Below are 15,030 nucleotides of genomic sequence, written 5' to 3' on the forward strand. Positions count from 1 at the left end.
GCCGCTATGAGTGGACGCACAAAGCTACCCAGCCGCAGCAGATAGCTCATTACCGTGACTGCTGCATAATGTGTAGGATCACGTGGCGGACATCCGCAGCATATTACATGCTGCGGATGTCCGCCAATGCGATCCTACACATTATGCTTTTTTTTTAAATTAGATTCATTTAATAAATGTATTTTTAATATATATATATTTTTTTTACACTTTTATTACATTTTTATTTATTTTTACACTTTTATTTTATTTATTTCTGGCAGGCAGCATATAACTGCAATGCTTTGGAATACTAAGTATTCCAAAGCATTAAAAAGTGTATTTTTAATGCTTTGGAATACTTAGTATTCCAAAGCATTGCAGTTATATGCTGCCTGCCAGTTTTCACTAGCAGGCAGCATATTTCACTAGCAGGCAATACCCAGGGCAGACCCCCGGCTGCCCAGGTATGCAGCAGCACCCCGCGATGCTCCGGGGTGCTGCAGGAGAGACAGAGGGAGCCCCCTCCCTCTGTCAGAACTCCTTACAGCGCGCGTCACTTCTGACCGCAGCTGTAGGGGTTAAACTGTCGGGAGTGAAGTGAACTTCACTCCCGGCAGTGCCGCCACACACAGCACCCCGCGATCGCGCTGCGGGGTGCTGCAGGAGAGACGGAGGGAGCCCCCTCCCTCTGTCAGAACTCCTTACAGCGCGCGGTCACTTCTGACCGCGGCTGTAAGGGTTAAACTGCCGGGAGTGAAGTGAACTTCACTCCCGGCAGTGGGGCAGGCCCCGGCCAGCCGCGTATTACACGCAGCCCCCTCCCTCTGTCATAACACTTACAGCCCGCGGTCACTTCCGACCGCATCTGTAAGGGTTAAAACTGCCGGGACCGAAGTTTACTTCGGTCCTGGCAGTGCAGCAGGGTCCCGGCTGTGTGTTACAGCCGAGTCCCTGCCGCGATCTTGTGGGTGCACTGGGCAGCACCCACGAGAATAATGGACGAGTATAGACGTCCAGGTGCGGGAACGGCCGCCAACCTGGACGTCTATACTCGTGCATGGTCGTTATTGGGTTAAAGCAAATAAAGTTACATCAATATGAAGCACATTGTTATTTTGTTCCTGGTGACAAGCTCTATCAATTTAGTGTGTCATAACACAGATCTTCCCATTTAAAAAAAAAATTTCTTTCTTTCAAGATGACTGCATTGAAGAAGGTTGTCATGTTGATGACATGACTTAGGTCCCCCCCCCTCTGCCCACCCTCAGTTTGTGCCTAAAATTGAATCACGCTCATTGAATAGAACTCTAAATCAAATCAATATTTGGTGTGACACCCTTTTTTCCCCCTCAAAACTTTCTCAGTTCTTCTGAGTTTACTTGCTCACAGTTTTTGAAGGAACTCCTCTGATGTCAGGTGCTGCTTATCCCAATGAAAATGGACTCCAAGTCAGGAGTAATGTTGAAATCCAACAAAATAATAAAAGGACCAATGATGTGTTTCAAGGTACACGCATCCCTTTTCCAGATATGTAATAATCTGAGAATCATTGATCTTATTTATTTGGATCCACTTTGGATTTGAACATTACTCCTGACTTGGAATCCATTTTCATTGGGGTAAGCAGCGCCTGACATCAGAAGGGTCTTCTTTCTTCACCTTTGTACTATGTTCTACAGGATGTGTTCTGAGCATGGTCTTTGAATGCCGGGGTAATGAACAAGGTGCTGTCCTTCGGTATTTCTTTTTCTACTCTCATACAGGGTCGAGAGAACTTGCCAGGAATGTTTAGCATTCACAGAGTACATTTCAGAATTGATAATCTTGACCTCTAAAGCCATAGGGAACCTTACTCCTGTTATAACTTATATCCCTCCATTTCCACATTAATGCTCCAGGACCTGGTGCATTTCCTCTACCTCTCCCCATCTGATTACCTCTTTTTATTCTTGTGCTGCACATGTTTCTGGAAATTTCTTTCTCATGTCACCAGGCAGTCTATTACCTTTTAAATTCTTCCTGAAAATGAGTCTCTTCAGATAGTGATCAGATTTCTTATATGCCATATGTAATCTAGAAAGTATGTGAAGAGGTGTGGTGTATTCATTAGCATTCCTTGCAGAATTCACATGAGAAAAACAAGACATTTGCTCACATTACTCACACAGAAATAGGACGGTTTTATAGCAAAGATGCGTAATATAATGCATGCAGTATCTTATTTGTCCCCACATGAGAGAAATAGAGGTGTTGATGAATATAACCCATATGCTTTTTACTGACACCTCACAATCAACTGGGGCTTACATTGTGACCAGAACATTCCCAGTATGTTTAGCGTTATTACTAAATATAATGTATATAGACAGGTTTTTTATGTGTAACTGAATCTGTGAAATTGTTTTAATTTGTTTAAAATTCCTGTCTAGATTAAACTCAATTTTCCTTTCCCGGTAGAATTAGAATGTGCCATAGAGTATGTGTATAATTTACTGATACTGCACATTGAGGAATTGAGACCAGAGAGCTAAGCAGATTATATTGTACACTCATCGCTAGAACATTCAGTCAAGTTTTAATCTTCACTAAGACTCGTAGGATCTATATAATATCATATGTGACAGCCTTATATAAAATACCTAGCATCCCATATTTAGCTATTTCATTTAGTGCTTCTGCTGGGAAAATAGTCATATGTTATGTGTAGAATTAAATCAGATGAATGTTATTTAAAGACAATTTAAACTAATGCAAGTCGTTGAACATACTGTGTGCACGAATAGTGCTAACACTTTTAATTTTTTTTATGTTATGAAGTTTTAGGTAATGAGTGAGGTAATGGCATTGTATTCTGCCAAATCTCAGCATGCAAGCTTAACTCTCACCTCTATTTGCAGGTGACCAGAAAAATTTTAAATTCTTGCCTTCCCTTACTCCAACAGCCGTTGACATAACTGTAGGTCTTAGGTTTTGTGGAAAGACCATTTTTGTAGATACCATGGGGAGAGTTATAAAACTTAGCAGGTTACTTACATTGACCCCTTAACAACTAGAGTGTTCCTATCGACACTTGCCAACAGTTGTTTTCATGTGGCAGTTTAACGGCACTAACGTTTTATTTGTTTTACAACCAAAATATATGTTGCACCTTTTTATGACACAAAGGGCAGCCTATTTTATTTAAAAAAAAAAACGTTTTTGTTTTATTAGGGGTAAAGCATGCAAAAAGTAAACAAATATATATTTTTTCTGTATTCATAACTCTATAGTGTTTTGCCCCAAAAAGTCATAAAACACATTTGGAGACATACACTGTTCATTATTTAATTTAATTAATTTATTAATTTATTTTGTAGTTTTTCACTCTATCCAGGGCACCCATATGAGTCCAGTTACAGGGATAAAAAGCTGCTTGCAATGACAATAGTCACTAGCAGAACTCATATAGGTCTGCCATGCAGCCCAAGAGGGACAAATAATGGCCACTGTAGAACAAGACCCATTAAACAGTCTTGCCAGCAAGCAAACAGACCCAAACAGGCAGGAGTCCCAGTTGAGTTGTCTTGTTTTTTTTGTAATAACTTGCTGAGTACCCGGCATTGCCCGGTTTTTCCTTCCTAATCCTTGTTGGGGAGGAAAATCAACAAAGGAGGAAGCTTTTGACTTCATATCCCATCCACATATATTATTGTCATATCCCAACCCCATATCCCATCCCCATATCCCATCCTCATATCTCAACCTCATATCCCGACCTTATATCCCGTCCTTATATCCCGTCCTCATATCTCGACCTTATATCCCGACCTCCTATCCCGTCCTCAGATCTCGACCTCATATCCCGTCCTCCTATCTCGACTTCATATTCCGCCCTCCTATCCCATCCTCCTATCTCAACCTCATATCCCATTCTCATATCCCGTCTTCATATCCCGACCTCATATCCCATCCTCATAGCTCGACCCCATATCCCGTCCCCTTATCCCGACCTCCTATCCCTTCTTCATATCCCGCCCTCATATCCTGTCCTCATATCCCGACATCATATCCCGTCCTCCTATCCCGTCCTCCTATTTCGACCTCACATCCCATCCTCATATCCCATCCTCATACGTTGCCCGGTTTTTCCTTCCTAATCCTTGCTCGGGAGTAAAATCAAGGAGGATGCTTGTTACTTCATATCCCATCCTCATATATTGTTGTCATATCCCAACCCCATTTCCCGTCCACATATCTCGACCTTATATGCCATCCTCATATCCCATTCTCATATCCCGTCCTCATATTCCAATCTCTTATCAGGACCTCCTATCCCGACCTCCTATCCCGTCCTCATATCTCAACCTCATATCCTGTCCTTATATCCTGTCCTCCTATCCCGACCTCCTATGCCGACCTCCTATCCCGACCTCATATCCCGTCCTCATATCCCGACCTCATATCCCGTCCTCCTATCTCGACCTCATATCCCGTCCTCCTATCCCGTCTTCATATCCCGACATCATATCCTGTACTCATAGCCCGACCCCATATCCCGTCCCCATATCCCTTCCTCATATCCTGTCCTCATATCTTGAACTCATATCCCTTCCTCTTTTCCCATCCTCACATCCCATCCTCCTATCTTGACCTCATATGCTGTCCTCATATTCTGTACTCTTATCCCGACCTCATATCCCGTTTTCATATCCCGTCCTCATATCCCGACCTCATATGCTGTCCTCATATCCCGTCCTTATGTCCCATCCTCATATCCTGTCATTTCCATACATTTCCCATAGATTTGCAGGGGACTGTAAACAAAAACCCTGACCCTCACAAATGGGGTAGTTAAGGATTAAATTAACTATCCTATATTTTAAGTGGACATATAAGTAACAAAATCCTTGTTGGGGAGGAAAATCAACAAAGGAGGAAGCTTTTTAATTCATATCCCATCCTCATATATTGTTGTCATATCCCAACCCCATATCCCGTCCCCATATCCCGTCCACATAAGTCAACCTCATATCCCGTCCTCCTATCCCGACCGCATATACCATCCTCATATCCCGTCCTCATATCTTGACCTCATATCCCGACCTCCTATCCCGTCCTCCTATCCTGACATCATATCCTGTCCTCATATCCGATCTCCTTTCTCGACTTCATATCCCGTCCTCCTATGCCTTCTTCCTATCCCGACCTCCTATCCCGTCCTCATATCCCATCTTCATATCCCGACCTCATATCCCATCCTTATATCCCGTTCTCATAGCCCGACCCCATATCCCGTCCACATATCCAGTCCTCCTATCTCAACCTCATATCCTGTTCTAATATTTCGTACTCATATCCCGACCTCATATTCCGTCTTCATATCCCGACCTCATATCCCGTCCTCATATCCTGTCCTCATATCCCATCCTCATATACTGTCATTTCCATACATTTCCCATAGATTTGCATGGGACTTTAAACAAAAACCCCGACCCTCACAAATGGGGCGTAGTTAAGGATTAAATTAACTATCCTATAGTTAAGTAACATGTGAACAAGTAATATCAAAATATGTCAAGCTGTTTGGAAGTTATGCAGTAACATATATTTCCCATAGACTTGTATGGGACTTTAAACAAAAACCCCGATCCTGGCAAATGGGGGTGAGTAAGGGTTAAATTACCTATCCTATGTTTGTTGTTGACATATTAGTAACATGTTTGCCAAGTTTCATGTTAATATATTTAGCCGTTTGACATGATGCTGGAACACACACACAAATTGAGTTTTATCTATATGTAGATTGACATATGTTCCACTTGCAGCCTGCAGTATAACAGAAACTTAAAAGTCCTTAACATCAGGTTCTTTACATAAACATAAACTTCTGAGCTTCTGGCCCATAACATAGCTCATTCAGTCCCAAAGCCAGTCTTGTTTGGTGCCATGTATCAGTATCTAATTTACCACAGACAAGCTGATCTGCTTCAAGCAACTCCTCTCTGCTGTTCTCTAGCTGTGCTCACACCTGTAAGATCAGGTTCAAGACTGCAATACACCACTGAACTGGAGTATGGGAGTGACTTTATTTTAAGAACCTTCAGTCACTTCCAAAACCTGGACCCAATCTCCAGTCTAATGCCACTGAAGCAAGAAGCCTCAGTGATACATATCTTCCATCCACCATTTTACCAACTGCTTGCTTACACCACATAATTTAACCTGTTAAGGACCCACGACGTACAGGTACGCCTTGACACCATGGTACTTATGGACCCAGGGTGTACCTGTACGCCCTTGGGAATTTCGGTCCCTGCCGCGTGCAGGGCGGGACATGACTGGGGTGACTGCTTATATTGATCAGAAGGCATCCCCGTAAATGCCCAGGGGGGTCACCAGACCCCCCATGTAGGCGATCGCCACAAATCGTTGGTGAATTCACAACAGCGATTTGCAGCAATTCCGGATCATACGGGTCTCCGGTGACCCGGTGACCAAGAAAATAAGGGGAATCGGGGTTGTCCAAGACACCCACGTTCCCCCTGAAGGGGGTAGTCTAGATAGCAGATCGGGGCGGGGGGGATTAACTTTCAGTTTCCCCGTTCTCCACAGTAGGCCAGGCAGAACGGGCAAACCGACCAGGACCGGCGCCGAAGGTCCACTTACCCATTGGCAGCGGGCGGCGATCGGCGGCAGAAGAGGACAGCCATGCAGCTCCCTGGATCCTACGGAAGCCGGTGAGTTGTCTAGTAACATCTGGAGGGCTATAGTTTGAGACCACTCTACAGTGGTCCCTAAACTGTAGCCCTCTAGCTGTGGCAAAACTACAACTCCCAGCATGCCCAGACAGCTGTTTGCTGTGTGGGCATGCTGGGATTTGCAGTTTTGCAACAGGTGGAGGGCTACAGTTTGGAGATCACTGTGCAGTGGTCTCTAAACTGTGGCCCTCTAGATCTTGCAAAACTACAACTCCTTGCATGCCCACACAGCAAACAGCTGTCTCAGCATACTGGGAGTTTTAGTTGCGTACCTCCAGCTGTTGCTACCAGCATGCCAATTGGCGATCAGTACATGCTGGGAGTTGTAGTTTTGCAATAGCTGGAGGCACACTGGTTGGAAAATACTGAGTTAGGAAACAGAACCTAACTAAAGGTTTTCCAACCAGTGTGCCTCCAGCTGTTACAAAAGTACAACTCCCAGCATGCACAGTCTGTCAGTACATGCTGGGAGTTGTAGTTTTGAAACAGCTGGAGGTTTGCCCCCCCCCCCCATGTGAATGTACAGGGTACATTCACATGGGCGGGTTTACAGTAATTTTCCTGTTTGAAGTTTGAGCTGCGCAAACTCCTAGCAGGAAACTCACCGTAACCCGCCAGTGCGAATGTACCCTAAAGACACTACACTACACTACACTAACACATAATAAAGGGTAAAACACTACATATACACCAGCTTACACGGTCCCCCCCAATAAAAATGAAAAACTTATTGTACGGCAGTGTTTCCAAAACGGAGCCTCCAGCTGTTGCACAACAACAACTCCCAGCATTTCTGGACAGCCACTGACTGTCCAGGCATGCTGGGCGATTAGTAACAGCTGGAGGAACCCTGTTTTGGAATCACTGGCGTAGAATACCCCCATGTCCACCCCTATGCAATCCCTAATTTAGTCCTCAAATGCGCATGGCGCTCTCTCACTTTGGAGCCCTGTCGTATTTCAAGGAAACAGTTTAGGGCCACATATGGGGTATTTCCGTACCAGGGAGAAAATGCACTACTTATTTTGGGGGGCTTTTTCTCCTTTTACTCCTTATGAAAAGGAAAAGTTGGGGGCTACACCAGCCTGTTAGTGTAATTTGTTAATTTTTTTTACACTAACATGCTGGTGTTGCCCCAAACTATTTATTTTCACAAGCGGTAAAAGGAAAAAAAGACCCCCAACATTTTTAATGCAATTTCTCCTGAGTACGGAAATACCCCAAATGTGGGCGTAAAATGCTATGCCTCACAACAAGGCTCAGAAGTGAGAGCGCACTATGTACATTTGAGGCCTAAATTGGTGATTTGCACAGAGGTGGCTGATTTTACAGTGGTTCTGACATAAATGCAAAAAAAATTTATACCCACATGTGGCCCCATTTTGGAAACAACACCCCTCATGGAAGGTAACAAGGGGTATAGTGAGCCTTAACACTCCTCAGGTGTTTGAAGTATTTTCATTAAAGTTGGATGGGAAAAGGAAAAAAAAATTCCCTAAAATGCTGGTGTTACCCTAAATTTTTCACTTTCACAAGGGAAAATAGGAAAAAAGCTCCCAAAAATTTGTAATCCCATTTTTTCTGATTAAGAACATACCCCATATGTGGATGTAAAGTGCTCTTCTGGTGCACTACAATGCTCAGAAGAGAAGGAGCGCCATTGGGGTTTTGAAGAGAAAATTTGTCTGGAATTGAAGGCCACGTGTGTTTACAAAGCCCCCATAGTGCCAGAACAATGGACGCCCTCCCCACATTTGACCCCATTTTGGAAACTACACCCATCATGTAATGTAATAAGGGGTGCAGTGAGCATTTACGCCCCACAGGTGTCTGACAGATTTTTAGAACAGTGGTCCGTAAAAATGAAAAAATAAATTTTTCATTTGCAAAGCCAGTGGAGTGTAAATACTCACTGCACGGCTTATTAAATTCTTTGAGAGGTATAGTTTCCAAAATGGGGTCACATGTGGGGGGGGGGTCCACTGTTCTGGCACCACAGGGGGCTTTGTAAATGCACATGGCCCCTGACTTCCATTCCAAACAAATTCTCTTTCCAAAAGCTCAATGGCGCTCCTCCTCTTCTCAGCATTGTAGTGCGCCAGCAGAGCACTTGATGTCCACACATGGGGTATTTCCATATTCAGGAAAAATGGGGTTAAAAATTTTGAGGTTCCTTTTCTCACGCCTTGTAAAAATGTAAAATTTGGGGAAAATTTGTATTTTAGTGAAAAAATAGTTTTTTTCATTTATACATCCAACTTTAACAAAAAGTCATCAAACACCTGTGAGGTTTTAAGGCTCACTGTACCCCTTGTTACGTTCCTTGAGGGGTGTAGTTTACAAAATATTATGCCACGTGTTTGTTTTTTACTGTTCTAGCACCATAGGGGCTTCTTAAATGTGACATGCCCCCCCAAAAAACCATTTCAGAATACTCACTCTCCAAAATCCCACTGTCGCTCCTTCCCTTCTGAGCCCTCCAGTGCACCCACAGAGCACTTGACATACACATATGAGGTATTTCCTTACTCGAGAGAAATTGGGGTACACATTTTAGAAAGATTTCTCTCCTTTTACCCCTTTCAAAAATTGGGTCTACAAGAATATGCCAGTGTAAAAAAAGATTTTAAATTTCTCCTTAAATTTTCTACTTTTCCTGTGAAACACCTAAAGGGTTAACAAACCTTTTGAATGTCATTTTGAATACTTTGAGGGGTTCAGTTTTTATAATGGGGTCATTTATGGGGTATTTCTAATAAGAATGCCCATCAAATCCTTTTCAAAACTTAACTGGTCCCTGAAAAATTTCGATTTTGAAAAGTTTGTGAAAAATTGGAAAATTGCTGCTATACTTTGAAACCCTCTGATGTCTTCCAAAAGTAAAGACATGTCAACTTTATGATTCCAACAAAAAGTAGACATATTGTATATGTGAATCAATATATACTTTATTTGGAAAATCAATTTTCCTTATAAGCAGAGAGCTTCAAATTTAAAAACATGCAACATTTTCAATTTTTTCATCCAATTTTGCAATTTTTCACCAAGAAATGATGCAAGTATTGACAAAATTCTACCACTAATATAAAGTAGAATATGTCAAGAAAAAACAATCTCGGAATCAAGATGAAAAGTAAAGGCATCCCAGAAAAATTTATGCTTAAAGTGACAGTGGTCAGATGTGCAAAAAATAGCCGGGTTCTACAGTGAAAATGGGCTGGGTCATTAAGGTGTTAAGAACCATGGGGGGTATTTATCAATTTTGTCTGTTGACAATTTCTTTTTACCCTTTTTTTTCACTTTGGTTTTTGCGGACATGCGCCAAATTTATCCTTTGTAAGTAATTTTGGTGCAAACGCTTAAATCAGTTGTTCACAGCGCCTTTTACACAGAACTTACCACCACAGAGGACGCGTATTTTACCCTGTAGAGCAGCCATTTCAGAGTCCCTCCTGCAGTATATCAGCAAGCGACATGAGTTATTTTCTTTTGTGGGGTTTATAGCCACCATGTGAAATGGATTTTATTTTTAACATTAATTTTTCTTTTTTTGGTTATCTAAAGGCTAGGTTTCCACTTTTTTTTTTTTTTGCAAAAATGTCAATAAAACGCCCATTCTGCCGCATGGCTTTATTTTTTTTTTTTTGTGAAAAAACGCTGCGGCCATATGTTAGCTGAAAGTCAATTGTTAACTGCAAAATGCCATATCCACTTGGAATTTTTAAAAAACAACCTCTTGTTGAGATTTTGGCATTTTTTGGGGAAAAACTTGGTGTTTCCTCCCATAGAAGTCTATGGGAGTGAAAAAACGCCAAGAACTTTGGCGTTTTTGCAGGCGGTTTTTATTCTTTTTTGGACTTAAAGGGGTACTCTGGTGAAAACCTTTTTTCTTTTAAATCAACTGGTGGCAGAAAGTTAAACATATTTGTAAATTACTTCTATTAAAATTTTTTAATCCTTCCTGTGCTTATTAGCTGCTGAATACTACAGAGGAAATTCTTTTCTTTTTGGAATGCTCTCTGATGACATCACGAGCACAGTTCTCTCTGCTGACATTATTATAATAATACTTCATTTATTGTCGTCCTTAGTGGGATTTGAACCCAAGTCCCCAGCACTGCAGACAGCAGTGCTAACCTCTGAGCCACCATGCTTCCCATAGCATATGTTTGCTATGCATGGTTGCTAAAATGGACAGAGATATCAGCTGAGAGCACTGTGCTCGTGATGTCATCAGTGTTCCAAAAAGAAAGGAATTTCCTCTGTAGCATTCAGCAGCTAATAAGTACTGGAAGGATTAAAATTTTTTAATAGAAGTAATTTACAAATATGTTTAACTTTCTGCCACCAGTTGATTTAAAAGAAAAAAGATTTTCACCGGAGTACCCCTTTCAGCGATCCCAAAAACTGAGGGAGATACCTTTTTATTAAGATTTCGTAATGAACCATTAAAAAATAATAATAAAAAAGATACAGTAGTGATGGAAAAAATAGTTTTTAATGAAATTTATCTTTATTATAACAACATTTGTATTAATTTTTTAACAGGGATCAATTTATGTGGGCAGCAATAATAAAAATGTAGTGTGTGTGTTTTTTTCACTTATTTTTTTATATTTATTTTTTAGGTAGTACTACGACTCCCAGCATGGAACACACTGTTCCATGATGGGAGTAGTTGTAACTGTACTAATTGACAGATCGCCCGGCTCCGTTGTGATCCTTCTGTATAATTTATAGATGCGGCCATCCGCTCTTCTATGGTCTCCTGCACTGCCGTATATATACACCTATTCATTTTTCACCCAGAGAGCTGTGATTGGCCAGATGGTACCAGCCAATCGCAACTCTGTGGGAAATATGAATAGATGTATATATACGTCAGTGCAGGGGACCATAGAAGATCTGTTGGCCTCATCTATACATTATGCAGGAGGATCACATCGGGTGTCAGGAGTGACACTCGCTGCGATCTGTCTATTAATGCAGGTAGTACTACTCCCAGCATGGAGCAGAGTGTGCTCCATGTTGGGAGCAGTAGTACCTGCAGTAAGGGACAGATCACAGCAAGTGTCACTCCTGACAGAGTGGGGAGAACAGCTGATGCTGAGTGGTAGATATATGTCCTATAGCTACTGCCCAGCAAAAACTTACAGTGAGCCTGCAATGTGTATACAGTATACACATTGCTCACGCACTTAACCCCTTGCTGAGCTATGCGCTATGTGCCAGCCCAGCAAGGAAAGAGTTAACTCTACAGATAGCTTTGTATAGTGTATACAGAAAACGAAGTCTGCTTACTTCCCTCCAGTCCCGGCTGAGTCAATGTAGCTCTGCCCCCTCATGATGACATAATTAATGGGCGGAGCTACAGACAGGAGCCAGGCTGGTAAGGGTGTACAAAACGTACAATGTGTACAGACTCTTCTGGCAGTGTCTTCCCAGATAGAGAGACTCCAATTGTGGCTAAACTACAACTCCCAGCATGCTCAGACATAAAAATACAGAGAACTATGAGTTTTTTTTATAAATAAATAAAATAAAAAACGCATAGGGTTTCCCGTATTTTAATTCTCAGCCAGATACCAACCAAGCAGTAACAGCCTGATGTTATCAGGGTGGGCGAGGGCCATTGTTACTGGCCCTCCCCAGCCTAAATAAAGCCAGCCTGTTAACACCTAGGCCCAGGAGCACCATTTTTTGATGCTCCAGGCCTGCTGGTACCGGCTCTACCCGGCCACCCTGTGGCGGTGGGTACCGGGGTAATAATTGGGGTTAAATGTTTTTGTGGCTAACACTAGGCCCGGTTTAGTAATGGATTCCGTCTATTAGACAGCTTCCACTACTAAGCCTGAAAATTCAATAAAAAAAAGATGTCCCACATCCCTCGTTAACCATTTTATTAAAAGGGGGAAAAAATCCAGTTCATCCACAGTAGTCCTCCAAATACGCCATAATCCTCTGCATACACAGATCTGAAACGAGAAGAAAAAAGAAACACAAAAAATTAGTTAGGACATTTTTGGCGCTGTCTGATGGGGAGAGCACCCATGTTGCAATGTCTTCCCAAACAGGGAGCCTCCAATTATTGTAAAACTACAACTCCCAGCATGCCCAGTCAGCTGGTCACTGGAGTACATTGCACAAAAATTATTTTTGCGCAACATACAGTACAGACCAAAAGTTTGGACACACCTTATCATTCAAAGAGTTTTCTTTATTTTCATGACTATGAAAAGTGTAGATTCACACTATGAATTAACACGTGGAATTATAGACATAACAAAAAAGTGTGAAACTACTGAAAATATGTCATATTCTAGGTGGAAAGTGTCCCCAAGTGCAGTCACATAAACCATCAAGAGCTACAAAGAAACTGTCTCACATGCGGACCGCCCCAGGAAAGGAAGACCAAGAGTCACCTCTGCTGCGGAGGATAAGTTCACCTGAGTCACCAGCCTCAAAAATCGCAGGTTAACAGCAGCTCAGATTAGAGACCAGGTCAATGCCACACAGAGTTCTAGCAGCAGACACTTCTCTAGAACAACTGTTAAGTAGAGACTGTGTGAATCAGGCCTTTGTGGTAGAATATCTGCTAGGAAACCACTGCTAAGGACAGGCAACAAGCAGAAGAGACTTGTTTGGGCTAAAGAACACAAGGAATGGACATTAGACCAGTTGAAATCTGTGCTTTGGTCTGATGAGTCCAAATTTGAGATCTTTGGTTCCAACCACCGTGTCTTTGTGCGATGCAGAAAAGGTGAACGGATGGACTCTATGTGCCTGGTTCCCACTGTGAAGCATGGAGGAGGAGGTATGATGGTATGGGGGTGCTTTGCTGGTGACACTGTTGGGGATTTATTCAAAATTGAAGGCATACTGAATCAGCATGGCTACCACAGCATCTTGCAGCGGCATGCTATTCCATCCGGTTTGCGTTTAGTTGGACCATCATTTATTTTTCAACAGGACAATGACCCCAAACACACCTCCAGGCGGTATAAGGGCTATTTGACCAAGAAAGAGAGTGATGGGGTGCTGTGCCAGATGACCTGGCCTCCACAGTGACCAAACCCAATGAAGGCAAAAGGGCCAACAAGTGCTAAGCATCTCTGGGAACTCCTTCAAGAATGTTGGGAGGCCATTTTAGGTGACTACCTTTTGAAGCTCATCAAGAGAATGTCAAGAGTGTGCAAAGCAGTAATTAAAGCAAAAGGTGGCTACTTTGAAGAACCTAGAATATGAGATATTTTCAGTTGTTTCACACTTTTTTGTTTTGTCTATAACTCCACATGTGTTAATTCATAGTTTTGATGCCTTCAGTGTGAATCTACAATTTTCATAGTCATGAAAATAAAGAAAACTCTTTGAATGAGGTGTGTCCAAACATTTGGTCTGTACTGTATGTGCTAATCACACCACTACTTGATAAATTCCCCTATAAAGGTAACATGTTTTTTTTACCATACATTGAATGCTGTAAAAAAAAAAAATATCTGTTGTGTTTTAGGTACCCCTAAACATTGCCATTAAAAAATACAGTTCATTCCACACTATTTGCATCAGTGTCTGTAAGTCAAAGCTAGGAGGGGAACCCACAAAGAGAAAGGGAAAATGAAAGTTTTGAATCCAACTGTGTGGATCAACAAGTGTTAGTTTATCTATGCAGATGTAAAATAGTGACCAAAATACTGCCTTGTAAAGATTACCTAAAGGAACATAATTGAAATGCAGCAAATAATGGCCCTCATTTACTATTGCAAACCCAAAATGTTCTGTCGGGTTGTGCGCCAGATTCTGGTGCATTGCATCAGAAATTCTGTCTGCACCAGAATTTGCGCCAGAAATTCTGTCTGCACCAGAATTTGCGCCAGAATTGAAAAAAAAACAGACTACCTCTCCATTTTGCTATGAAAACCCCAAAAGGGGGCGTGGCAATTGGGGAAAGGGGGTGTGGTCACAGAAAAGGGAAGTGTTCCTGACATTTTCACAAAAATCCAACATATTTACTAAGGTTTCCACAGAAAATGTGGTGTGTCCAGCAAAATGTAGGGATAGTGGAAAATGTAGGGAAACCTTAGTAAATACCGTGGGAAATAAATTGTAGGGAATTAAAACCCACAAAGAAACCTACATTCCACTCTTAGTAAATAAGGGCCAATGTGTGTAAATCCAGCATTACCGTAAAAAGAAAATCTTAACCGAAATTTTTTTTAGACATTTTTATGTCTAACTTAATATTTTCTTCAGATCACTGACATCATAGGTATAATTAATCATTATATCCTAGAGTCAATTTTCATAGACTTTA

Source organism: Hyla sarda, chromosome 1, assembly GCF_029499605.1.
Source record: "Hyla sarda isolate aHylSar1 chromosome 1, aHylSar1.hap1, whole genome shotgun sequence".
NCBI classification, from domain to species: Eukaryota; Metazoa; Chordata; class Amphibia; order Anura; family Hylidae; genus Hyla; species Hyla sarda.